This window comes from Eleutherodactylus coqui, chromosome 1 (assembly GCF_035609145.1).
Source record: "Eleutherodactylus coqui strain aEleCoq1 chromosome 1, aEleCoq1.hap1, whole genome shotgun sequence".
Taxonomy (NCBI): Eukaryota; Metazoa; Chordata; class Amphibia; order Anura; family Eleutherodactylidae; genus Eleutherodactylus; species Eleutherodactylus coqui.
Genome location: NC_089837.1, coordinates 458,118,102 through 458,144,343, shown reverse-complemented (window position 1 = coordinate 458,144,343; position 26,242 = coordinate 458,118,102). Strand labels below are relative to the sequence as shown.

General features: G+C 44.1%; 1 pseudogene; it reads left to right on the top strand.

The window, feature by feature from the left end:
• Positions 1 to 21,058: 21,058 nt before the first annotated feature.
• On the top strand, positions 21,059 to 24,746 carry LOC136605970 (cysteine and glycine-rich protein 2-like; annotated as a pseudogene).
• Positions 24,747 to 26,242: the final 1,496 nt, after the last annotated feature.

Here is a 26,242-nt window from a genome sequence, read left to right as displayed (position 1 = left end):
AATGGACCGCAGAGAAGACCTGCGGTCCACCGAGGGTGAAGATCCCAGCGGCCATCTTCACAAGGTAAGTAAGAAGTCACCGGAGCGCGGGGATTCAGGTAAGCACTATCCGGTTTGTTTTTTTAACCCCTGCATCGGGTTTGTCTCGCGCCGAACGGGGGGGCTATTGAAAAAAAAAAAACCCGTTTCGGCGCGGGACAACCCCTTTAACTTTACTTTCTCTCTATCTTTCACCTCTAAGTTCTGATATTAAGACTTATCTAAGTTTATCCTATCTTTTCGCACAAAACGTTACCTTGTTTACATTTAATGGAAATTGAGCCAGTGAGAAGCAGACGATTTACTGTTAAAGGGGTTGTCTCGCGCCGAAACGTTTTTTTTTTTTTCCATAGGCCCCCATTCGGCGCAGGACAACCCCAAAGGATGTGTTAAAAAAAAAAAATTTATTACTTACCCGAATCCCCGCTCTGCGACGTCTTCCTTCTTCCTTCTTCTTCCTTCACCAAGATGGCTGCCGGGATCTTCACCCACGATGCACTGCGGGTCTTCTCCCATGGTGCACCGTGGGCTCTGTGCGGTCCATTGCCGATTCTAGCCTCCTGATTGGCTGGAATCGGCACACGTGATGGGGCGGAGCTACGAGGACCAGCTCTCCAGCACGAGCGGCCCCATTCACCAGGAAGAAGACCGCACAGCGCAAGCGCGTCTAAAAAAGCAAGAAGACATCAGAATTAGACGGATCCATGGCGACGGGGACGCTAGCAACGGAGCAGGTAAGTGAATAACTTCTGTATGGCTCATATTTAATGCACAATGTACATTACAAAGTGCATTAATATGGCCATACAGAAGTGTATAACCCCACTTGCTGCCGCGAGACAACCCCTTTAATGTTATTGCAATTTGAAAACCCAATAAAAACATTTTGAACAATAAAGATTCAGGGGCCGGCAGGCGGCGGGGGAGAGCGGGGAGGAACGGAGGGGAGATCTCTCTCTCCCTCTCTCCCTGCCGCAACTCACCTGTCACCCGCGCCAGCCCCCGAATCTTTAGAGACGAGCGGGGAGATACTCGGCTAAGGCACTACTCGCTCGAGTAATGTACTTTAGCGAGTATACTCATCTCTATTCGCCATTGTTCAGTCGTTCTCATTCACTGGTGATCTGAACGACTAGACGATCCTGTTAAAAAAATGACAAAAATTGTTTATCTTTCTTTTTAAACTGACCGCCTATGTGACATTGCTCAGTGACTTGGGCGAACAATTATCACTACGTGTAAAAGTACCCTCATTTGTCAGATCCTATGTTTACATGGCACAACAGCCAACCGTAATCGCTCTTTTGAGTGCCTATTTGGGTGACTATCAGCCCAAGTAAAAGTACCCTTATATTCATGTATTACAGTATATGCAAATTCTAGCTGTGGACTCGCATACCTCCCAACCATCAGACCCCACCGATCAGATATCCCCTATTCATGGTATAGAGACTAACTTCAACAACTCCGTTAACCAATCAGCACAGGGTAAGGTTCATTGAATGGCTTTAATTGGTTCATCGAGCGTCGGCTCTGATTGGCTGAGGTAGCGCTTGCAAACCAATCACAGCAATCTCTTGCTGGAGGCGAGGTATTCAAGCCCTGTTACCAGCAAGAGATACTCTGGTGGCGCTGAGGACTGCACAGAAGCCTGCCGTAGACCAGCGGGAGGGACCCGAATGGCGCCTGCTAGGTGAGTATAATACACCTCCTGAAAATAAGACCCTGTGCTATTTTCAGGGAAACATGGTGTAAGGAACTAGGGTTGACAAGAGGTATAAAAACTTGTTCTTCACAATCTAAACCAAAAAATCTAGGGAGCTATACATATATCCAAAAAGCTGTATGAGCCGGTCACCAGCCATATTTGTGAATATGCAGGTAAGAAGTGCAATAGGGTGATACAGTGGGGGCAAAGTGGGTCCAAGGGGTAATGTAGAAGCCAGGTAAATGGAGAAGAGTTACATTAGGGAATATGGTAGGCCTCCCCTAAATAGATGTGTTTTAAGGGTATGCTTACAGCTATTTATTTTATATAGTTTTGGGTCCAGTGCCATGGCAATTGACAGGTGACGTTACCCTTCCAGAAGGCCTGATGATATCCCATAAACCTGTCACAAGGGTGTTACATTGTGTTCCTGTCTAAGCCTAAATTATTGCAGATTTTACTTTCTTTTGTGATCCAAATTATCTGAAATAATTTTCCCTCTGTGTTGTAATAATGATACAAATTACAATCACGTACAAACTACGACATCTCGCCGGGTTTTATCAAGTGACCCCATGAAAGTATCACGAGCCCATTAGCAGTTAGGTTGGCTGTGATTATAGAAGACTTTAGCGCTATGATGTAACCATAGCAATTTATTACTGACTATTTGAAATAAACAAAAATGTGTCGCAGGCGCATGTGGCTTTATCCAGGCATTCGTAATGGCAACTAAAAAACCACATGGCGCTGCCGCCTGCGAGACATTTTTGCTCACAACTTCGAGGGCTACTTATACATATCTGTACTCCAGTTATAGTACTAGGTACTCCCTGGTTTTATTAATTTTAAAGAAAGTTAAAGGGGTTGTCTCGCGGCAAACATCAAAATTTAACATTACCCCATTCCCCCTGTCACCCCCCTGGCATAAAATAGCAATTTAAAGCGGTTTTTAAGCCGCTTGCTACTCACCGATCCGACGAAATATGAAGTTTAAAAAAATCTTCTGCCTAAGATGGCCGCCGGTCCTTTCCCAGGGATGCACTGCTGTTTTCTCCCATGGTGCACCGCGGGTCTTCCCCCATGGTGCACCATGGGCTCTGTGCGTTCCATTGCCGATTCCAGCCTCCTGATTGGCTGGAATCGGCAACGTGACGGGGCGGAGCTACGCGATGATGCGTAGAAGGGGGCGGAGCCAGAACGCCGCTCATGCCGGACCGAACAGAAGCCAGAAGACCCTTCTGCGCAAGCGCGTCTAAAAACACCAGAAGACATCAGAATTAGACGGATCCATGGAGACGGGGACGCTAGCAACGGAGCAGGTAAGTGAATAACTTCTGTATGGCTCATATTTAACCCCTTGAGTGGCGGGTTTCCTACCACCCTGTCGTGCCCACCAGGGCAGGTTTTTTAAAATGGTCTAATCATTGAATTTCAACTAATTTTGCAGTTGCGTCTCAAGAGCCATCACTTTTTCATTTTTCCATTGACATGGCCATATAAGGGCTTGTTTTTTACGGGACAAGTTGTGATTTTTTAAACAGGAGGGAGGAAAAACAGAAATGGGGAAAAAAGAAAAAAAGAGGCCATGTCATTAAGGGGTTAAATAATGCATTAACTTCCTTTTCTGGGTCATTACGACGCATGGATACCACATCTGTGATTGTATTTTTGATTTTTTTTACAAAGTAAAGGGAGACAAGTGTTTTTATTATTTTGTTTTTATAATTTTTTAACTTTTTTTTTTTTTAAATTTTTTTTTGTCCCTTTAGGGGACTTTCACAGGGACCCATCAGGACCCCTGATCACATTCCGGGGGTCCGATGGTGACAGCCCTTTACATGCTGCAGTGACAGCCCTTTACATGCTGCAGTCACATAGACTGCAGCATGTAAGGGGTTAACACAGCAGAGATCGGAGGTTTTCTCTGATCTCTGCTGTAAGAGCTGGTACCTAGCTGTCCTCTCACAGCCAAGCACCAAGCTCTCCCTGCCACAGAGACCATCGGCTTGCTTCTGACAAGCCGATGGTCTCTATGGCAACCTGTAAACAAAGCAGGAGGTTGCCGGTATATCGGCAATATCTTCTGCTGGTTTTTCAAAGCCCTTGCTTTGTTCTCTGTGGGACTGTGCAGGCAGAGCACACTGTCACAGCTTGTGGCTTTGTGCTCTGCAGCTCCCATAGTGATACATAGCCCGGAAATCTTCCGGGCTATGTTGCTATGAGCAGTGGAGCTCGTCCCGGAAATTTTCTGGGCGTGCCACTCAAGGGGTTAATGCACGATGTATATTACAAAGTGCATTAATATGGCCATACAGAAGTGCTTAACCCCACTTGCTGCTGCGAGACAACCCCTTTAAGTGCCCTTTCCAATTTGCAAGCAAAAATGTCTCACAGAGGGTAGCAAGGGGCCTGTCCAACAGGGCCACGGGTAGGCTATTAAAGTGTGGGCAACCGGGAACTTGGTTACCTGGTTTCTTCTGCTGGATTGTCACAGGTGACGCCACAGTTCCTCTGCGGCAAGGCTATAGAAAGATAGTCCACACACAGAGTAGTTAAAAACAAAGCTGGGAATGGTCGGCAATGTTGCCTTACTCGAACTCCAGTAATAATCAGTTCAAAAGTACGCAAGTCCAATACAGCACAGCTATAGATGGAATTAGTAGTGAGACAGGGAGGCAGAACACAGAATGAATATTGGGCCCACAGTCCTAGTTATCTGCGCACTCCGCTCTTGGAAAATCACACACTCCTTCCTCTCTGGACTCTCAACCTGTCAACACTCACTTGTCAGACGCTTCTCAATGCTGTATGGCAAACTTCTCTTGCTCACAGGGGCTTGTAGTTATCCTGAGGTTTCCTGAGATCAGCTAAGGCCTAATTCCCATGGCTGGAGTTCCACTGCGTAAAACGTGGCAGAAATCCGCAGCGTATCACTGCAGCTATTAGGTTCTATTGAACCTAGTAGCTCAATAACCATGCTGCGGAATTCCACCGCAGAATTCCGCAGCATGAAATTATCTGCGGCATGTTCTATTTGCCGCAGGAGTACGCCTTCCATTGTAGTCAATGGAAGCCGCCCGTCACGCTATACTTCTGCTGTAGCACAGCGGAAGTATAGCGTTTAGACGCGCCCCACCGGCCGTGGTCATGTGACACCGCCGGTACGTTATATGACACTGCCGGCGCATCATGTGCTCTACTGCGCATGCGCGCTGACAGTGTTATACGGGAGCTACGCTGCAGATCCATAGGTGAGTATGGGGTCTTTGGGGGGGTGCCGTGACGGACTCCGATGGAGTATTCCGCTTGCGGAGCCCATCAAGGCCGTAGGCATAAGGCCTAAGTCCAAGGGAGATGGGTGATACCTTTCGACCTCCTCCATTCCTAGTAGCTTAGGCCAGACTACTTGCAGATGGACTGGCTAGACTAGCTGGCTCGCTCACACTGAAATTTACTGCTGACTCCCTTTCTCCACTCACAATGTGCAAACAGTAATATATAGCATGGTCAGGTGACCACAAACTCACAACACAAAATGATACATTTCCAGACAGAGACAGCTCATGCAGACATTAACTCTTTCAGTGCTGCAGAGGTGTACCATACATACTTCATGCACACAGAAGTTGCAGACAATACAAGGCATAAGACAAATATAAAAGACATTCTGAAGTGGCCTATGGGTCTGGACCCCTACAAGAGACTGGACAGTTAGAGTCTATAAGGGCTCATTCACATCAGCGTTAGGGGATTCTGTTTTTCTGTTCCATTCAGGGAGGAAGGAAAATGGCAATCCCTGGCCGAAAAGCTCCATTCTAAGATGGAAGTGAATGGTCCGCCCATTAACTATAATGGAGGTCTGTTTAATTTCCAATACGTAGTCTGTCATCTTGCCAGAGTCTACGGGATGAGATAATGCTGCCATTTCGTCCTGTTTTCTAGTGTAAATCGGCGACGGAGGTTTTGAACTGAACCTCCAATTCTGATGTGAAGATGTGAACGAACCCTACTAAGTGTGCTTTCAGTTGGAATGTAGGATTTCATACTGATATCTCATAGATCTGTGATACTACACCAGTGTTCCACGAGGGTTCTAACATCTTGGTTTTGTTTCCATAGGGGAGTCATGGGGCGTGAAGAGTTCCTCAAGGATTTCATTGAAGTCTACTCCTCTTTCCCCTGCTTGTGGAAGGTAACCAGCCCAGAGTACTGTAATCAGTAAAAAAAAGGGAGATGCTTATAAAAAGTTGATTTACGTTGCGCAGAAATATTTCCCTGCACAGCACATCGATGTCAAATTTGTCATGTCAAAAATTCAAAACCTGCAGACTGTTTCTAAGAAAGAATTGGACAAAGTGGAGAACAGCAAAAGATCTGGGGCTGGTGTGGATGGCGTTTACAAACCAAGACTGTGGTATCACCAAGGACCAGGAAGTCTGATATTCTTCACAATGTGTTCTAAAGACTTCTTAAGTGATAAGGGTTAATTTTGTTTCTGAGTAACCTAACATGAGAAGTTCCTCATTTTAGTGCGGACCTTGCACCAGATAACGAACTAAGTAGTGATAAGTTTCCTCACTGACAGTTTGTGGCGGGCCTACTGACCGTTTGTGGCGGGCTTACTAACAGTTTGTGGTCGGATGCACCCGAACCACAGCAGATGTGTTTCCTTTCTAAGATACGTTGGTTTCCCAAGAATGAAATGTGCTAATATTCTGTTTCAGTCACCTGATTAAGTAATTCTTCAAAGTTGCACCCTGCGCGGGCAACGGCCTATATAAGCTGTGTGTTTCTCCAAATAAAGTAGAACTCATTCTGATTCACATGCTGTGTGTATCGTGGATTCTTATGCTTCTCCTCGAGTACTCGTTATAAACTTTCCTTTGAATTTGGACTCAGGCAACATCCACACTGGTCCCCGTTGAGACCCCCCACAGTATACTTGGCTGCCCAATGTGGGGCAGAAGCTAACTCCTTACCTGCAGCCGATACCTGACGACCCTACCTGCCGACCAGCCGGACCAGAGGCCACGGGACCCCAGATCTACAAAACACCGGTGTAAGGTAAGCCCTTGACTTACCACTCCAGCTCTGGGCTCACCTGACTTCAGTCCCGTGTTGACAGGAGGTGAGTCACTGCATGTTATATAGGATGCTTCTGCCTGTTATTTACGGTGTTCTTAGTAACCGTGTTAGACGGAAGAACTCACTACTGGGATATTTTCATGCCATGTTGCCTGTAGTAATTGTTGAAATCTGTACGTTGATAGTCTATGTCATTTTAGCCATAATTTGCTTTTACTGAATCTGTTATAATATCACCAGAAGTTCCTTTAGAAGAGAGGTCTGGTCTCCCCTAAACCCCCCCTAAGTAGTCTAAGAGACTGCTGTAGTGAGTCCTTAAAACTATTCCAGGACCAGGGACCAGGGGTCCTTAGTATACTGTGTGATATGAGGTCCTGTATACTTAGTGATGAATAGTGGGAAATAAATTACCTTCGGGGAAGGGAATAAAAAAATAATAATAATAATAAAAAAAATAAGGTCTATGGGACAAATCAAAATGGGGTCTGAACAGTCTAAAGCTTATCTGACCCCTATAGAGATAATCAAGGAGGGGGAAGGGGGAGACGTATGCAGACAAGCTTATAAAATATACAAACAGATGGGAAACGTACAGAGCAAGGGGTATGCCTATAGCTAGAGAAATAGCAAAAGGCAGAGAAAGTAAGTTAGTCATGGGGAGAGAATGTAGTAAGTTGTTGAGAAAAGCAGGTGTTTAGAATTTTGGGAGTCTTAGACCAGAAGTTTGGGAAAGATTCAGAGATAGACAAAAGGTTGGATAAAAGTACGTTAAACAGATGGATTGAGGCAAGTGTAGATACGGTAGTAATGGGTTATCAGTCTGTCAGAATTTTATAGTCTATGTCCTCCTGTGACATGAAGTAAGTTCATGCAGAATCTGTGGACAATTATGTGACAAATAACCATTATTGTTTGTCTTGTATGTCTTGATGTTTTGTAATCTAATCTTTGTTGTACGTCTTAGTCTTCTACAACAAAGTGTAAGAAAGTGTAAGAAAGTTGTACCCCACTCACGTGTCTGTGGGGGCTTTTAAGAATACAAGGGTTAAAAATGCGGAAAATGTTGCGCTGTTAGAAGCTCTTAGCATGTTTTCTTTTCTATGTGTTTAACTATTCGTATTCTCAGAGAAATATACCTCTTGTCATTACTAATGATTAATGCTGTTGAAAGTCTGAATGTTCTGGCTGCTTATTAATATCTTAGTTATTGTTCTGTTTCATAGAGAGATAAAATTCAGGGTCATAGAGCGAGGGACGAATGCTGATGAAATAAGAAACTTGTAATGAATTGCGTGAATTATACGGTCTTAAAAATAGAAAACATATAGGGATTTTAAGATATATATATTTTTGCTTTCTGGGTAAATGTCAGTTCTGTGATTGGTTGGACGTCTGTATCACTGCTAAATGCTGTTAGTACTGTACTGTCTCTGAGAAAATGTTCTGTAGGAGAGACATGCAAACGACCAGCATCGAAGGGGTGGAGCTAGATTATGTAAAAGTATGTAATGTTTCATCCTTCTTTTGTCTACAAAGGAGGGGGTGAGGAGCTTGGGCAGTTAGGAAAAGTATTTTTTCAAATTTGATGAGTAATTGCAGGTAGGATCAGATTAATAATGAATTTGCTTAAAGAATATAATATTCCAATGTGGATAGATGTTTGTGGATTATTCTGCCTTGTTGTAATTCATGTCTCTGTTATTTGTACTAATATCTTACAAGCCTTATCTGCATCCATCAAATTCTCACCAGATGGATCGGTACGGGTTGAGACCTCAGGTGACAGTTCAGAAGAGTTTTGCAAACTAACTGCTCTCTTGGTAGATCCGGCTCATGTATTTGTCTTGATAGCTACTGCAGACACTCAGCTTTCCGCAGGTCCTGACAAATAGTAAGCCACCTGCAAGACAGACATAGGGAAATTGAATAAACCCCCTATGATGGTAAATCTGAAGCCAGGATACGCACCCCTGGGTCAAACAGTATCCCTTTAGTTTCCCACAAGAAAAATGCTGATTGGGGAACAAGTGGGAGACTTGGTTCCGATGGGGGATTTGCGTGAGATACATTCTCCAGCAAACACCCCTCTTTTTTTCCAGTAAAGAAAAGACGCTAAAGGGTCGTGATCCCTCATACGCTTCCTTGTGCTGGAAAGTCCTGAAAGCATATTGGGAACAGACGTGATGGGACCCTTGGGATGTTGTATCGAACTTCACCCGTCCGGTGAGGCTCGTATACACCCCGGGTCTGAAAGTCACCCGACTTTCTGTCGGATGGCAGCAGACCTAGCGACACCTCTCCCTGTCCTCACTCTTACGCACGCAGAGGAACAAGCTCTTAGTGTCGTTCCTTCGAGCCTTTGGGCTACCAGTCAGACGGACCCCGACAGACTGTCAGTATTTGTTTGCATTTATTTTCAGAGGAAAGCAGTACTGTTGGACAGTGCTGCCACAAGGGGCACAGAATAGCCCAAAATCAGCTCACCAGATGCATGAAGCTGGTATTAGACGCCTGGCCAATTCCCGAGGGCACCGCCCTCTTGTAATATGTTGATGATTTACTTTTATGTACTCCTGACCCAAATAGTTACCTCAATGCATCACTAAGCCTTTGTGTTTCCTCCATCAGAGTAGAATGGCTGCAAAGCCAGTAAAGACAAACTTCAGTTCTGCAAATCTCACGTAGTGTTCCTGGGCCACTGCCTAGGTCCAGGCACTAAACACCTGACGCCGGAGCGCACGAAGGTGGTAAGTGACATGCAACTTCCCACCTCCCATGCCCAGTTGCGTACCTTCTTGGGACTGGTCTCATATTGTTGGCCATGGATACGCTCTGCCTCCATGACCATGCAGCCTGGGTTCTAAGCCATTTGCTTTGACCCCGGAAGCCGAGTCAGCCTTCCATCAGCTGAAAGTACAGATAACCAGCGCACCCGCACTGGGGCTGCCAGAATATTACAAACCTTTCCAAATGTACATCACTGAGATGGCGGGACACGCCACCGCTGTACTGACACAAATGCATGGTGACAAAAAGCGACCTGTAGCATACTACAGTGCCTATCTTGACGCGGTGGCTAGAGGGTGTCCATCATGCGTCCGAGCGGTTCTAGCAGTTCAGGCGCTACTGGACAAAAGTTCTGACGTTGTCTTAGATCACACCATGGTGATCTACACCCCTCATGACGTACATGGAATTCTGACACAGGTAAGCCGTAGACATCTGTCCCTTGCTAGACAGATCAAAATGGAACTTGCAGTACACTCCTTATCCAATGTCTCATTTCAACGTTGCACCACTTTGAATCCGGCCACCTTATTACCATTAGGTGACACTGATTCAAATGGGGGAGTAAGTACAGGGGACCAGCTTTTTGCAAATTCTCTGACTGATGATGATGAGGAGGCCTTTGACGCAGAACACCAACATGATAGCAGGAGGCAGCTGGGTTCGCACATGTCACTGACAAACCCCTCCTAAACCCCCACCTTGAAATGTTTGTGGAAGGATCTAGATACCTGAATGACGAAGGAAGGTTTGTAACAGGTTTTGAAGTAGTCACACTGAATGAGATGCTTGTACAAAAACCACTGCCGCCATACATGTCAGCGCAGGAGGCTGAGCTCCGTGCTTTAACTGAGGCCTGTACGAAGGTACCACTGCTAACATCTACACTGATTCCAGGTTCGCCTTTGGTACTGCACACAATTATGGACCCATCTGGCGGTCCAGGAGCTTTCTCACGGCACAAGGCAAGCCCATTAAGAATGGTGTATCAGTAAGTAGATTAATGCAGGCCATCATGTTGCCAGAACAGGTGGCCATAATAAAGGTTAAAGCACACACGCAGTGGCAGTCCCCGGAGAGCAAGGGAAATTATAGAGTAAATAAGAAAAAGGTTCATACTGTAGTGGCCAAGGCGGGAGTTGATTGGGACCCTAATAAGTGTGAGTGTGAGATACACATAATTGATGACTGTGTGCTGGGACATTACTATGTACAAATTTATTTACATGAGATGGACTAATAGAATATCTATTTGGGTTCTGTTTTGTGGAAAAATTATGTGAATGTATATTGCATGACAATCTTAATTACGGAAACGTGTTATTACAAATCTAGGAATGGGATGTGGTAAACACATAACTACTAATGAAGAGGATCATGACAAATCTAGGAATATTGTGTTATAAAATTTTGATTATTTTGGTTTGCAGTATTTAATAACATATATGATAAACTTATAACTGTGTTGCTGCTGATGATAAATCTAAGGTTATTGTATTGTTACTTGATTGATTTGACTTGCAATATTTGAAATTATGTCATTTGTTTGAATGACTAAGAATTCTTGAGTTATATGTATACTGTATGTAGAAGGTATTTGTGCTGAAATGTAGAGAGATTAGGAATATTAGAAATATTCATTTGCTACAACAGACAATTACTCCGGTCCCTCTGGGGAGAGATTGTTTTATTGATAAGTTTGACCTACAGATTTTTATTTTATCTATTTTTATGAAGGGGTGAAGAAAAGCACACAAGGCCCCAGATTGTGATTTTGTTTTTGTTTGATTTGCTATAGACTGATTTATTCTGCATCAAGTTTATTTGGGACTGAGTAAATTTATGAACTGAGTCATTTCCACCAGGACATTTGGACTTTTGCAATTGTGATTTGAAATTTCATCTTCTCTAAGTCCATACGCTGAGACTATCCAACTGAGCCTGAAGAACTGACACGTGTGCCTGACTACTGCTACACTGTCACCGGAGTGAACCTCAGATGTTCTGCAGAATGCTGACCGCCAGCTGATGACGTCAAAGGAGGGCTAAGCCTCACAGCTCCTCCCTAAAGACCTTGGGCAACAAAGTGGTGTAGAGAGGGCATCTGCAACATTGGAATAAAGGGGCTCTATAGTCAGCTGTGGATACTTCTGGATATGGAGAAGATTGTTTGATACCAATTAAATGGGCAGGGACAGATTCCTACTTAGGGTCTGTTCTTTGGCTAACCAGGGAAAGCAGTGAGGGCATAATAATCCCCCATTGCTTCCCTGCATCGGAGATCCTATAGGTTAAGGATCTAAAGAAGATCAAGAGAAGAAGAAACAATTTTACAGGAAGAGACATTTGTATTCAACATCTAACGGTTCTTTTGAATTTTTTTTTTGTTTTTCAAGCCCAGATTTGACAAGGTTGGTTTTATGTTGATAGCAAATGAAAATATAGGGAACAGTGTAATAAATGTGACATTAGATTATTTGGTTGTATATGTTATGTATTATGGAAATGAAAAATATGGAAAACATTCGGAAGTTGCTAATAGAACTTGGATATAGAATCATATGTCAAAAGATATATTGAAAATAGCTGCCAGCATAAAACAAGATGAAGATCAGGGATGGTGTAGCTTTCTTAACCCTGCCAATTAGTTCTCGGGGTTAGGAGGTTGGTTCATGGGAATTCTACAAAGTATATTACAAGTGGTAGTGATAATCTTATGTATATATATTGCAATAAAGGTAATAATTTCATGCGTAGCTAATTGTATTGAAAGCCGATTTTCTGCACCCATTTAAATGTCTTGATACCCTAGATGGACATAGAGTGCACCATTCCTACCTGGGGATCCGGCTGGAGCCGGATCCAACGGGTGACAGAACCAGGAGATAATGGTGGCTCTGATGTCCAAATGGGGGATTGATAAAGGTTAATTTTGTTTCTGAGTAACCTAACATGAGAAGTTCCTCATTTTAACCCGGACCTTGCACCAGATAACGAACTAAGTAGTGATAAGTTTCCTCACTGACAGTTTGTGGCGGGCCTACTGACCGTTTGTGGCGGGCTTACTAACAGTTTGTGGTCAGATGCACCCGAACCACAGCAGATGTGTTTCCTTTCTAAGATACGTTGGTTTCCCAAGAATGAAATGTGCTAATATTCTGTTTCAGTCACCTGATTAAGTAATTCTTCAAAGTTGCACCCTGCGCGGGCAACGGCCTATATAAGCTGTGTGTTTCTCCAAATAAAGTAGAACTCATTCTGATTCACATGCTGTGTGTATCGTGGATTCTTATGGTTCTCCTCAAGTACTCGTTATAAACTTTCCTTTGAATTTGGACTCAGGCAACATCTGCACTGGTCCCCGTTGAGACCCCCCACAGTATACTTGGCTGCCCAATGTGGGGCAGAAGCTAACTCCTTACCTGCAGCCGATACCTGACGACCCTACCTGCTGACCAGCCAGACCAGAGGCCACGGGACCCCAGATCTACAAAACACCGGTGTAAGGTAAGCCCTTGACTTACCACTCCAGCTCTGGGCTCCCCTGACTTCAGTCCCGTGTTGACAGGAGGTGAGTCACTGCATGTTATATAGGATGCTTCTGCCTGTTATTTACGGTGTTCTTAGTAACCGTGTTAGACGGAAGAACTCACTACTGGGATATTTTCATGTCATGTTGCCTGTAGTAATTGTTGAAATCTGTACGTTGATAGTCTATGTCATTTTAGCCATAATTTGCTTTTACTGAATCTGTTATAATATCTCCAGATGTTCCCTTAGAAGAGAGGTCTGGTCTCCCCTAAACCCCCCCTAAGTAGTCTAAGAGACTGCTGTAGTGAGTCCGTAAAACTATTCCAGGACCAGGGACCAGGGGTCCTTAGTATACTGTGTGATATGAGGTCCTGTATACGTAGTGATGAATAGTGGGAAATAAATTACCTTCGGGGAAGGGAATAAAAAAAAAAATAATAATAATAATAAAAATAAGGTCTATGGGACAAATCAAAATGGGGTCTGAACAGTCTAAAGCTTATCTGACCCCTATAGAGATAATCAAGGAGGGGGAAGGGGGAGACGTATGCAGACAAGCTTATAAAGTATACAAACAGATGAGAAACGTACAGAGCAAGGGGTATGCCTATAGCTTATGAAATAGCAAAAGACAGAGAAAGTAAGTTAGTCATAGGGAGAGAATGTAGTAAGTTGTTGAGAAAAGCAGGTGTTTAGAATTTTGGGAGTCTTAGACCAGAAGTTTGGGAAAGATTCAGAGATAGACAAAAGGTTGGATAAAAGTACGTTAAACAGATGGATTGAGGCAAGTGTAGATACAGTAGTAATGGGTTATCAGTCTGTCAGAATTTTATAGTCTATGTCCTCCTGTGACATGAAGTAAGTTCATGCAGAATCTGTGGACAATTATGTGACAAATAACCATTATTGTTTGTCTTGTATGTCTTGATGTTTTGTAATCTAATCTTTGTTGTACATCTTAGTCTTCTACAACAAAGTGTAAGAAAGTGTAAGAAAGTTGTACCCCACTCACGTGTCTGTGGGGGCTTTTAAGAATACAAGGGTTAAAAATGCAGAAAATGTTGCGCTGTTAAAAGCTCTTAGCATGTTTTCTTTTCTATGTGTTTAACTATTCGTATCCTCAGAGAAATATACCTCTTGTCATTACTAATGATTAATGCTGTTTAAAGTCTGAATGTTCTGGCTGCTTATTAATATCTTAGCTATTGTTCTGTTTCATAGAGAGATAAAATTCAGGGTCATAGAGAGAGGGACAAATGCTGATGAAATAAGAAACTTGTAATGAATTACGTGAATTATACTGTCTTAAAAATAGAAAACATATAGGGATTTTAAGATATATATATTTTTGCTTTCTGGGTAAATGTCAGTTCTGTGATTGGTTGGACATCTGTATCACTGCTAAATGCTGTTAGTACTGTACTGTCTCTGAGAAAATGTTCTGTAGGAGAGACATGCAAACGACCAGCATCGAAGGGGTGGAGCTAGATGATGTAAAAGTATGTAATGTTTCATCCTTCTTTTGTCTACAAAGGAGGGGGTGAGGAGCTTTGGCAGTTAGGAAAAGTATTTTTTCAAATTTGATGAGTAATTGCAGGTAGGATCAGATTAATAATGAATTTGCTTAAAGAATATAATATTCCAATGTGGATAGATGTTTGTGGATTATTCTGCCTTGTTGTAATTCATGTCTCTGTTATTTGTACTAATATCTTACAAGCCTTATCTGCATCCATCAAATTCTCACCAGATGGATCGGTACGGGTTGAGACCTCAGGTGACAGTTCAGAAGAGTTTTGTAAACTAACTGCTCTCTTGGTAGATCCGGCTCATGTATTTGTCTTGATAGCTACTGCAGAAACTCAGCTTTCCGCAGGTCCTGACAAATAGTAAGCCACCTGCAAGACAGACATAGGGAAATTGAATTAACCCCTTATGATGGTAAATCTGAAGCCAGGATACGCACCCCTGGGTCAAACAGTATCCCTTTAGTTTCCCACAAGAAAAATGCTGATTGGGGAACAAGTGGGAGACTTGGTTCCGATTGGGGATTTGCGTGAGATACATTCTCCAGCAAACACCCCTCTTTTTTTTTCCAGTAAAGAAAAGACGCTAAAGGGTCGTGATGCCTCATACGCTTGCTTGTGCTGGAAAGTCCTGAAAGCATATTAGGAACTGACGTGATGGGACCCTTGGGATGTTGTATCGAACTTCACCCGTCCGGTGAGGCTCGTATACACCCCGGGTCTGAAAGTCACCCGACTTTCTGTCGGATGGCAGCAGACCTAGCGACACCTCTCCCTGTCCTCACTCTTACGCACGCAGAGGAACAAGCTCTTAGTGTCGTTCCTTCGAGCCTTTGGGCTACCAGTCAGACGGACCCCGACAGACTGTCAGTATTTGTTTGAATTTATTTTCAGAGGAAAGCAGTACTGTTGGACAGTGCTGCCACAAGGGGCACAGAATAGCCCAAAATCAGCTCACCAGATGCATGAAGCTGGTATTAGACGCCTGGCCAATTCCCGAGGGCACCGCCCTTTTGTAATATGTTGATGATTTACTTTTATGTACTCCTGACCCAAATAGTTACCTCAATGCATCACTAAGCCTTTGTGTTTCCTCCATCAGAGTAGAATGGCTGCAAAGCCAGTAAAGACAAACTTCAGTTCTGCAAATCTCACGTAGTGTTCTTGGGCCACTGTCTAGGTCCAGGCACTAAACACCTGACGCCGGAGCGCACGAAGGTGGTAAGTGACATGCAACTTCCCACCTCCCATGCCCAGTTGCGTACCTTCTTGGGACTGGTCTCATACTGTTGGCCATGGATACGCTCTGCCTCCATGACCATGCAGCCTGGGTTCTAAGCCATTTGCTTTGACCCCGGAAGCCGAGTCAGCCTTCCATCAGCTGAAAGTACAGATAACCAGCGCACCCGCACTGGGGCTGCCACAATATGACAAACCTTTCCAAATGTACGTCACTGAGATGCGGGACACGCCACCGCTGTACTGACACAAATGCATGGTGACAAAAAGCGACCTGTAGCATACTACAGTGCCTATCGTGACGCGGTGGCTAGAGGGTGTCCATCATGCGTCCGAGCGGTTCTAGCAGTTCAGGCGCTACTGGACAAAAGTTCTGACGTTGTCTTAGATCACACCATGGTGATCTACACCCCACATGACATACATGGAATTCTGACACAGGTAAGCCGTAGACATCTGTCCCTTGCTAGACAGATCAAAATGGAACTTGCAGTACACTCCTTATCCAATGTCTCATTTCAACGTTGCACCACTTTGAATCCGGCCACCTTATTACCATTAGGTGACACTGATTCAAATGGGGGAGTAAGTACAGGGGCCAGCTTTTTGCAAATTCTCTGACTGATGATGATGAGGAGGCCTTTGACGCAGAACACCAACATGATAGCAGGAGACAGCTGGGTTCACACATGTCACTGACAAACCCCTCCTAAACCCCCACCTTGAAATGTTTGTGGATGGATCTAGATACCTGAATGACGAAGGAAGGTTTGTAACAGGTTTTGAAGTAGTCACACTGAATGAGATGCTTGTACAAAAACCACTGCCGCCATACATGTCAGCGCAGGAGGCTGAGCTCCGTGCTCTAACTGAGGCCTGTACGAAGGTACCACTGCTAACATCTACACTGATTCCAGGTTCGCCTTTGGTACTGCACACAATTATGGACCCATCTGGCGGTCCAGGAGCTTTCTCACGGCACAAGGCAAGCCCATAAAGAATGGTGTATCAGTAAGTAGATTAATGCAGGCCATCATGTTGCCAGAACAGGTGGCCATAATAAAGGTTAAAGCACACACGCAGTGGCAGTCCCCGGAGAGCAAGGGAAATGATAGAGTAAATAAGAAAAAGGTTCATACTGTAGTGGCCAAGGCGGGAGTTGATTGGGACCCTAATAAGTGTGAGTGTGAGATACACATAATTGTGACTGTGTGCTGGGATATTACTATGTACAAATTTATTTACATGAGATGGACTAATGGAATATCTATTTGGGTTCTGTTTTGTGGAAAAATTATGTGAATGTATATTGCATGACAATCTTAATTACGGAAACGTGTTATTACAAATCTAGGAATGGGATATGGTAAATACATAACTACTAATGAAGAGGATCATGACAAATCTAGGAATATTGTGTTATAAAATTTTGATTATTTTGGTTTGCAGTATTTAATAACATATATGATAAACTTATAACTGTTGCTGCTGATGATAAATCTAAGGTTATTGTATTGTTACTTGATTGATTTGACTTGCAATATTTGAAATTATGTCATTTGTTTGAATGACTAGGAATTCTTGAGTTTTATGTCTACTGTATGTAGAAGGTATTTGTGCTGAAATGTAGAGAGATTAGGAATATTAGAAATATTCATTTGCTACAACAGACAATTACTCCGGTCCCTCTGGGGAGAGATTGTTTTATTGATAAGTTTGACCTACAGATTTTTATTTTATCTATTTTTATGAAGGGGTGAAGAAAAGCACACAAGGCCCCAGATTGTGATTTTGTTTTTGTTTGATTTGCTATAGACTGATTTATTCTGCATCAAGTTTATTTGGGACTGAGTAAATTTATGAACTGAGTCATTTCCACCAGGACATTTGGACTTTTGCAATTGTGATTTGAAATTTCATCTTCTCTAAGTGCATGCTGCATCTGTCCATACGCTGAGACTATCCAACTGAGCCTGAAGAACTGACACGTGTGCCTGACTACTGCTACACTGTCACCGGAGTGAACCTCAGATGTTCTGCAGAATGCTGACCGCCAGCTGATGACGTCAAAGGAGGGCTAAGCCTCACAGCTCCTCCCTAAAGACCTTGGGCAACAAAGTGGTGTAGAGAGGGCATCTGCAACATTGGAATAAAGGGGCTCTATAGTCAGCTGTGGATACTTCTGGATATGGAGAAGATTGTTTGATACCAATTAAATGGGCAGGGACAGATTCCTACTTAGGGTCTGTTCTTTGGCTAACCAGGGAAAGCAGTGAGGGCATAATAATCCCCCATTGCTTCCCTGCATCGGAGATCCTATAGGTTAAGGATCTAAAGAAGATCAAGAGAAGAAGAAACAATTTTACAGGAAGAGACATTTGTATTCAACATCTAATGGTTCTTTTGAATTTTTTTTTGTTTTTCAAGCCCAGATTTGACAAGGTTGGTTTTATGTTGATAGCAAATGAAAATATAGGGAACAGTGTAATAAATGTGACATTAGATTATTTGGTTGTATATGTTATGTATTATGGAAATGAAAAATATGGAAAACATTCGGAAGTTGCTAATAGAACTTGGATATAGAATCATATGTCAAAAGATATATTGAAAATAGCTGCCAGCATAAAACAAGATGAAGATCAGGGATGGTGTAGCTTTCTTAACCCTGCCAATTGGTTCTCGGGGTTAGGAGGTTGGTTCATGGGAATTCTACAAAGTATATTACAAGTGGTAGTGATAATCTTATGTATATATATTGCAATAAAGGTAATAATTTCATGCGTAGCTAATTGTATTGAAAGCCGATTTTCTGCACCCATTTAAATGTCTTGATACCCTAGATGGACATAGAGTGCACCATTCCTACCTGGGGATCCGGCTGGAGCCGGATCCAACGGGTGACAGAACCAGGAGATAATGGTGGCTCTGATGTCCAAATGGGGGATTGATAAAGGTTAATTTTGTTTCTGAGTAACCTAACATGAGAAGTTCCTCATTTTAACCCGGACCTTGCACCAGATAACGAACTAAGTAGTGATAAGTTTCCTCACTGACAGTTTGTGGCGGGCCTACTGACCGTTTGTGGCGGGCTTACTAACAGTTTGTGGTCGGATGCACCCGAACCACAGCAGATGTGTTTCCTTTCTAAGATACGTTGGTTTCCCAAGAATGAAATGTGCTAATATTCTGTTTCAGTCACCTGATTAAGTAATTCTTCAAAGTTGCACCCTGCGCGGGCAATGGCCTATATAAGCTGTGTGTTTCTCCAAATAAAGTAGAACTCATTCTGATTCACATGCTGTGTGTATCGTGGATTCTTATGGTTCTCCTCGAGTACTCGTTATAAACTTTCCTTTGAATTTGGACTCAAGCAACATCCGCACTGGTCTCCGTTGAGACCCCCCACATTAAGGTTGCACACAGGAGCCAAATAGTGATGGCACAGACAGGGCACAAACAAGCCAGCCACCCTTGGACAGCGTAAGTCCATGACTAGCTCCGCCTCAAAGAGCACATGGCTATCATCATTTCAAAAGTGATTCATTTGCCCAACTAAAATCTTTTCTATTATTTCCCCCAGAATACAGTGATGGAGAGAGAAGTCATCAAGACCCCTGAACAGACCCCCCAGGCACAGACGGCCACAGCAATGCCATCATCTGTGTTATGGGCATCTCAACACACCACCTGACCCCTTAAAAGAGCTGAGAAGGTACACAGATGAAATGAGCTATTGCAAATGGCCAAACAATTTCTTGAAAACCCACCGGATGAGTACGACCACATCGGCCAGAGCATGACTGAGCATCAAAGGCTTCATTATAAGAGGCTTTTGACAGACTAAGGGACTACCTGGCGAACTTCATGAAGACTGATTTAATGCAAATTGTAGTCAGCTTGCACAGCCTTCACGCCAAGCTGTGTATACTATGGACCAAATGCCTGGGTATGACATCCAGTCCACAATGACTGTCTTACCCAATCTGCAGCCACTTCTTCAACCTCCTTGTACAACTGCAATGCATATAGACCGGGATACTGGATACAGCTACCATATGTTGTAGTGAACATAATGAAGTACCATTTACTCAAAGGTCATAAAAGGTAAGGATGGTACTTACCACAACAGGACATAAACTTACGTTCATGTGATTGGCACAGGCTCAGGAGTGAAAAAAACATGTAAAAAATAAATTACCAAACTGTTTTAATAATATAATGTAAAAAAACCCCACATATTTGGTATCTTCGTATCCGTAATGACTTGTACAATGACTTGAACACACTATTTATCCTGCACTTATCCTGCTTATTTTGTTCATTTTGCCTCCCAAAAAAGCCCTCAGAATTATAGGATTTAGGGCTTATTCAGACGACCGTATATCGGCTGGGTATTAACACCCGGCCGATATACGGTGTCCATCTCTGCAGGGGGAGGAGGCTGGAAGAGCAGGGAGCAGTGCACTGAGCTCCCGCCCCCTCTCCGCCTCTTCTCCACCCCTTCTCCACCCCTCTGCACTATTTGCAATGAGAGGGGTGGGACAGGGCGGAGCTAAGTTTCGGGACTTAGCTCCACCCCCATCCCGGCCATCCCATTGCAAATAGTGCCGAGAGGTGGAGAGGGTGCGGAAGCTCAGTGCACTGCTCCCGGCTCTTCCAGCCTCCTCCCCCTGCAGAGATGGACGCCGTATATTGGCTGGGCGTAAATACACGGCCGATATACGGTTGTCTGAATAAGCCCTTAGAATGCAGCGATGCAAGAAAAAAATCAAAAAAGGTTTTTGTTGTGCAAAAGTGGAAAAACCTAAAACATTTTTTATATTAGGCACATACTCGTACCAACAGTCAGAAAAAAGTAGTCATTCATGCTGTATGATTAACATTTAACCCTTTCCAATCCATTTATTTTTTCTCATCCATTCTCCCCAGCTCCAAATAAATCGGAGCTGGGGAGAATGGATGAGAAAAAATACATTTTCCCTGCACCCTCCTGAACTGACAGAGTTCAGGAGGGTGCAGGTGCTCACTGCACCGTGGAGGGACCTGCTTACCTGTCCGGCGTCTTCCGCATTCTCCCTTCTGCCTCCCGACTCGGCGATCATGTGACCGCTAGGGTCAGGTGGCACCCAACGGCCACATGATCACCAGGCCGGGAGGCAAAAGGGAGAATGCGGAAGATGCCGGACAGGTAAGCAGGTCCCCCATGGTGCTGGCTCCCGGCTCAGCATTCATGTGACCGCTGGGGGTCAGGTAACACCGGTGGTCACATGATCGCCGGGCGGAATCTCCTGCATTACATAGTGTAGTGAGCGCTAATTGAGCGCTATGTAATGTGTAAGGAGAACAACCCTTTCTGCCTTCTCCTCGAGGGTCCTTGTTGAGGATCAGTGCAGGAGTGCATCTGCACCCGATGTGTCTGATGATCGGGTGCAGATGCACTCCTGCACTGCAGTGTCGGGCCTGCCCCGACATCGGAGTTGTGGAGGGAAATTATGATGTCGGGGCAGGCCCAACATTGGATTGGAAAGGGTTAAAAACCCATATGTATGTTAAATATTCATATTACACTATGCAGAAGAGACGTCAAACATCCTGATGTTGAAGCTCACTTCTGCATAGTGTTAGAAACATGTGTCGGACCTTATCCAACATGGGAGCTGTGGAGGAAAATCTCAATATTGAACAGGGTCTGACACGGGATTGTAAAGTGTTGATTATCAAAATATCCAATAGAAGTGAATGGGCATGCATATATACGTAAGAACCCTGTGTATTTGCTACATTTTTACACAAGAAATCAATGTGATTTTGTGCTTTTGTTTTTTTACGCACATAAATACATTTATAGACCGAAATATGCAATACGGCCATGTGAATGGCAATTTGCTACACATATATACTGTGAGCTGCTGATACATTCTTTTGTTATGGAGGGATTGCTGCACACTGGACTCTTCTGTGTCTGCAAGGAGATATTTCGTTTGCGAAAGCGAAAAATTTGCCCAATTAAAAATGCGCAAAAGGTATGTGGGAGGAGGCACTGCTGCGGCAATGCAAGTCTATGGATGCTCCGCTCACACACATGTAAGACTAATCGATTTCAAATCGTTTTAAATAAAGTGTTTCTTTGGGTTATTGAAATATTGCTTAAGACTTGTGAAAGCAAAAAAAAAACTGAATAACCTCTAGATAGAACTATATTTGACCTGTCCAAAGTCTAATTGGTGGGCAAGAAATATCTAGGGTTTAACCCTTTGCAATCTAATTTTGGATTCAGGGTTTCCTAGGGGGCTTTCTCTTTCTGCCATTATACAATAGAGCCATCTGCTGGTTAGAGCCAATACTGCATTACGGGACATGCCAGAGAGGCCCCCGACAACATATATGTGCGTATGTCTGGCGTCACACACTCTCACGAGCGGTATATAGTCCACTCACAAGTTCACACTCTTTCACACCCACACAAGATATCCATCCATGAGCCACAGGGCATGGCCACTAGGATGCTGGGAGACAGTACTGCCGGTCCATCTGATAGGGCCCACACCACATGTCATAATCACACTGGTCTATCAGCACCCAACTCACAGGAAGCAGCATGTGGACGCTGGAGAGGAAGTATGGCATCGTCTGCAACAATGAGCAGCTACAGAAAAAGTGCAGAGATGGAGGAGCCTGATGTGGTGATGGTTGAGTCCCGCTCTGTGCCTGGTCAATGTCAAATGCTGTATCTCCCTTAAGACCAGTTTTAGATAAGCGTATTGTCACTCAGGCCTCTACTCACAAAGCGATGATCATACCGAAAAATAAATCTTGTTATTTGTACAGCGTCAACTTATTCCGCAGTGCTGTAGAGTAATTTATTACCCCCCCTAGATACTCATTTTACCAGCCTCAGAAAAACCATTCAGGGATTGAACTTGCAACCTTCAGGTCGTGAGCGAGAGTTTTGGACTACATTTCTGCTGCCTGAGCACTCACTATCACGCAGGGCTCTACTACCTGTTCTTTTTCAGAAGAATGATCATGGCTGAGACGATTGCTGGGCATCAGTGCCTGACAGGTTGTCCCATGCAATTGAGCTTTAACATGTTCGTAATTCAGGTCCGTATTACCAATGACATTTCAACAGAACACCACAAACCAAATTCGGAGGTAAAATATGCTCATCTGAAACTGGTCAAAGGTCAGGGAACGAGGGACACTGTTCATAGTCGCATCCCCTGTTCTTGTGCAATGAATGTACAATGCTGTAGCACATTTTTATTAACACTGTTTATTTAGACAATAGGTTTTGTCCCACCTAATAAACTGTGACTAAACGTGTGTTATAGTATTGTACGTACATTGCGCAAGAACGGCGGATACAACGAGAACGAAGCAGTGCCCCCCATTCTCTGACCTTTGACCTCCATAATGGGAGCAAGCACGGGAGGGGACAACTGACTACTGAATACTTATTTATCCCATGGCGATACAAGGAGTTCACCCTGCCAGGTAGCCAGGTTTATTGGAAGCCATCCAGCACTACACACTACAAGACAACTGAGGAACCTCCAAGAGGAGATGGCCAGCCTACCGCAGTGGGGAGAGAAGGATTCTCATCCCTGAGCTTCAAGTCGCTCCACTTCGTTTGCGTTGGGTCCTTCCAGCGGACGGTGCGAAGCATCCTATCCATTGACTGCATAACCTAGACTTGTATGGAGGAAGCATACAAACTCCCTGAAGATGTTATCTTTGGTCTGGTTGGGTGTGAAATCAGGACCTGAGTGCTAAAAAGGCTCTCAGAGGCTACATGTATGTAGTGACCTCTTCTTCTGCTTGTGTAGAGCTTGTTGATCACCAGAGCTTTTACCCATTTAACAGAGTTTGAGATGATTTAGTGAATCCTGCACTGAGCATGGGGTTGGACCAGATGACCCTGGAGGTCCCTTCCAACTCTACCATTCTATGATTCTAGGAGGTGCATTATTGGAATGTTAGAATCTGGATGATTATATCAACAAATTGCCCACCATGCAGGCAGCGCTTTTTCTTTCAGTATTTTGACACTGATCTGCGGTGAAACTTCCGGCCAGAGATTCCAAGGTAGATGTGAAGTCGGCCTAACTGGGGAGATGTGGCCTGTAGTATATTGGTGCAGTGCGATGACAAGCGCTATCATAAGTATTGTGTCCTTTGTATAGCTTTCAGAAAATACCTTATTAATACAATAGTGGCTATTCATGAAGATGAGATTTACTGTCAATCCTATTATGAGAAAAACTATGGACCCAAGGTCTATGACTATGGGCAAAGAGCGGGCACATTGAATATGGATTGGACAGAGATGAACAATTCGGCATTAGACCTGAAGAATTATAGCAATAACATTGTGGTGCCTCTGCTAATCCTTCAAAATTTGCCCAGAAGTTTTAAGAAGCTGATAAGTGTCCAAGATACTGAGAAACTAATGGGAGGCGGGAAGTCATGGCATAAGAATTGTTTCAGATGTGCAAAATGTGTCAAAGTCTAGAATTTACAGCATGGACTGAAAAAGATGGAGAGATCTATTGCACAGGCCTCTCACTAGCAAAGCCAGACTCCTACTGTACACTGATGAAGGGCAAAATCCCTGAAACAGCTGTATGTACATGGAGTCTGGCTTTGCTTTTAATTCTCGGTCATTGTAACAAGGCTTGTATAAAGAGTCTGACTTTGACTCGAAGGAATGCTGCCTTTCAATAGGTGGCACTGTGGAGGATTTATTCCATCTCCCTTATTTGCATTGCACAGCTTGTTATGTGAAAAGTTTTGGACCAAAGGGATTTGGATATGGCACGTAGTTGGAGTGCAGTGAAGACAATCTATAAGACTCTGATGATACAACGTTTAATGTTCACCTCAGGTCCACCATTTCCATGTTAAACTTTTTCATATATCCATTTAAAAATGAATAAATAAGGCCTCGGTCAGACGAGCGTGTTATATGTGCGCAGAAAATGAACGCTCCTAAAAGAACCAATGGATTCACATGTGAGGAATTAGCAGCGCAAAACAGCGTGCACCTAACAAAGATAGAACATGCACGATGTTTGGTGCGCAGCGGCAGGAGCTTCCATTGACTCCTATGGGAGCAGGAGTTAATGGAAACTCCTGCGCTGGGAATAGATACCCGCTGCTTACAACAGGGCATTTAAAAGGTGCTTCTGTTCAGAAGTTAGTTCCTGCGCGGATGAGGTGATTTCCCGAGGGTTCCGTTAATCTCAGTGGGGACTAATAGGATTTTACAACGGGACATTTAAAAGGTGCTTCTGGGCAGCACTTTTTAAATGTCCTGCTGTAAGCAGTGGGGTATTCCTCCTGCCCTCCTGTTGGGCAATTCCCCAGCAGGGGGGGGCAGTTGGGGACTCCTTCCACCTCTCTCGCCAAGGGAATTCCCTATAGCGGGGTCCATGCTCGTCTGACCGTGGCCTAAAAAATTAAAAAGCCCAAATACACCAAAAAGTACGACATTGTAGTTACCTGTCGGTCACGACAACGTCGTGGCATGGTGGCCTCAACACAGTCCAAAGACCTGTTGTCTTGTTAAGCAGGTTAAGGGTTAATGCACCATGTGCAGAGTTCTGTTGCTGCTGTCTGCCTTTGCTGCATGGAAGTATGCTGGATTAGCCATGCCTAAGAGTAAGCTGGAGGTGTGGTTTGCTATGCATTCTGCCAGTGTTCAGGTGCAGAGGGGCTATATATTTTCACCCCTTCTGGTGACCAGTGCTGCTTATTCCATTCCACAGTGGAAAACTTGGTGTTTGGAGCTCTGCTGTGCTGGGTGTCTCTCAACTTGCAGATGAGTAGCTGCTGGTTCCTTTTCAGTTTGTTTTGTTGCTTTTCATTTCTGTTTTGCTTTGCGTGTCGGTGCATCTCTCCTGGGATTCCTATAGGGACAATCAGTTCCCAGAAAGAAGACCGCTGTGCCCACTTTATAGAGGCGATGTCCCCGCTTTAGTCAGGGACCCATCACCCTCCCTGCTATGTTAGGGCCAGCCTTCCTTTCCTCTCCCTGGAGTGGTGCTACCATCCCGTATAGCGTGGTGTGTGGCTATCTGCTACCATATGCAAGTTCCCTGTCTCCGTGCGGAGTGTTGTATTCTGGTGTCGCACGGGCCTACTTCTGGGTCACATACTTCGGTTGTGGTGCTCACTGTGTCAGTGCAATAGTCGATTTTCTACCGTCGTGGTTATCATCACCCTGCGTCCGTGCTGAGATTAGTGCTTGTGTGTTGCACGGACGTGACAGACATAAACCACATTTTATAATAAACTTATCAAAGTCAACTAGATCTCT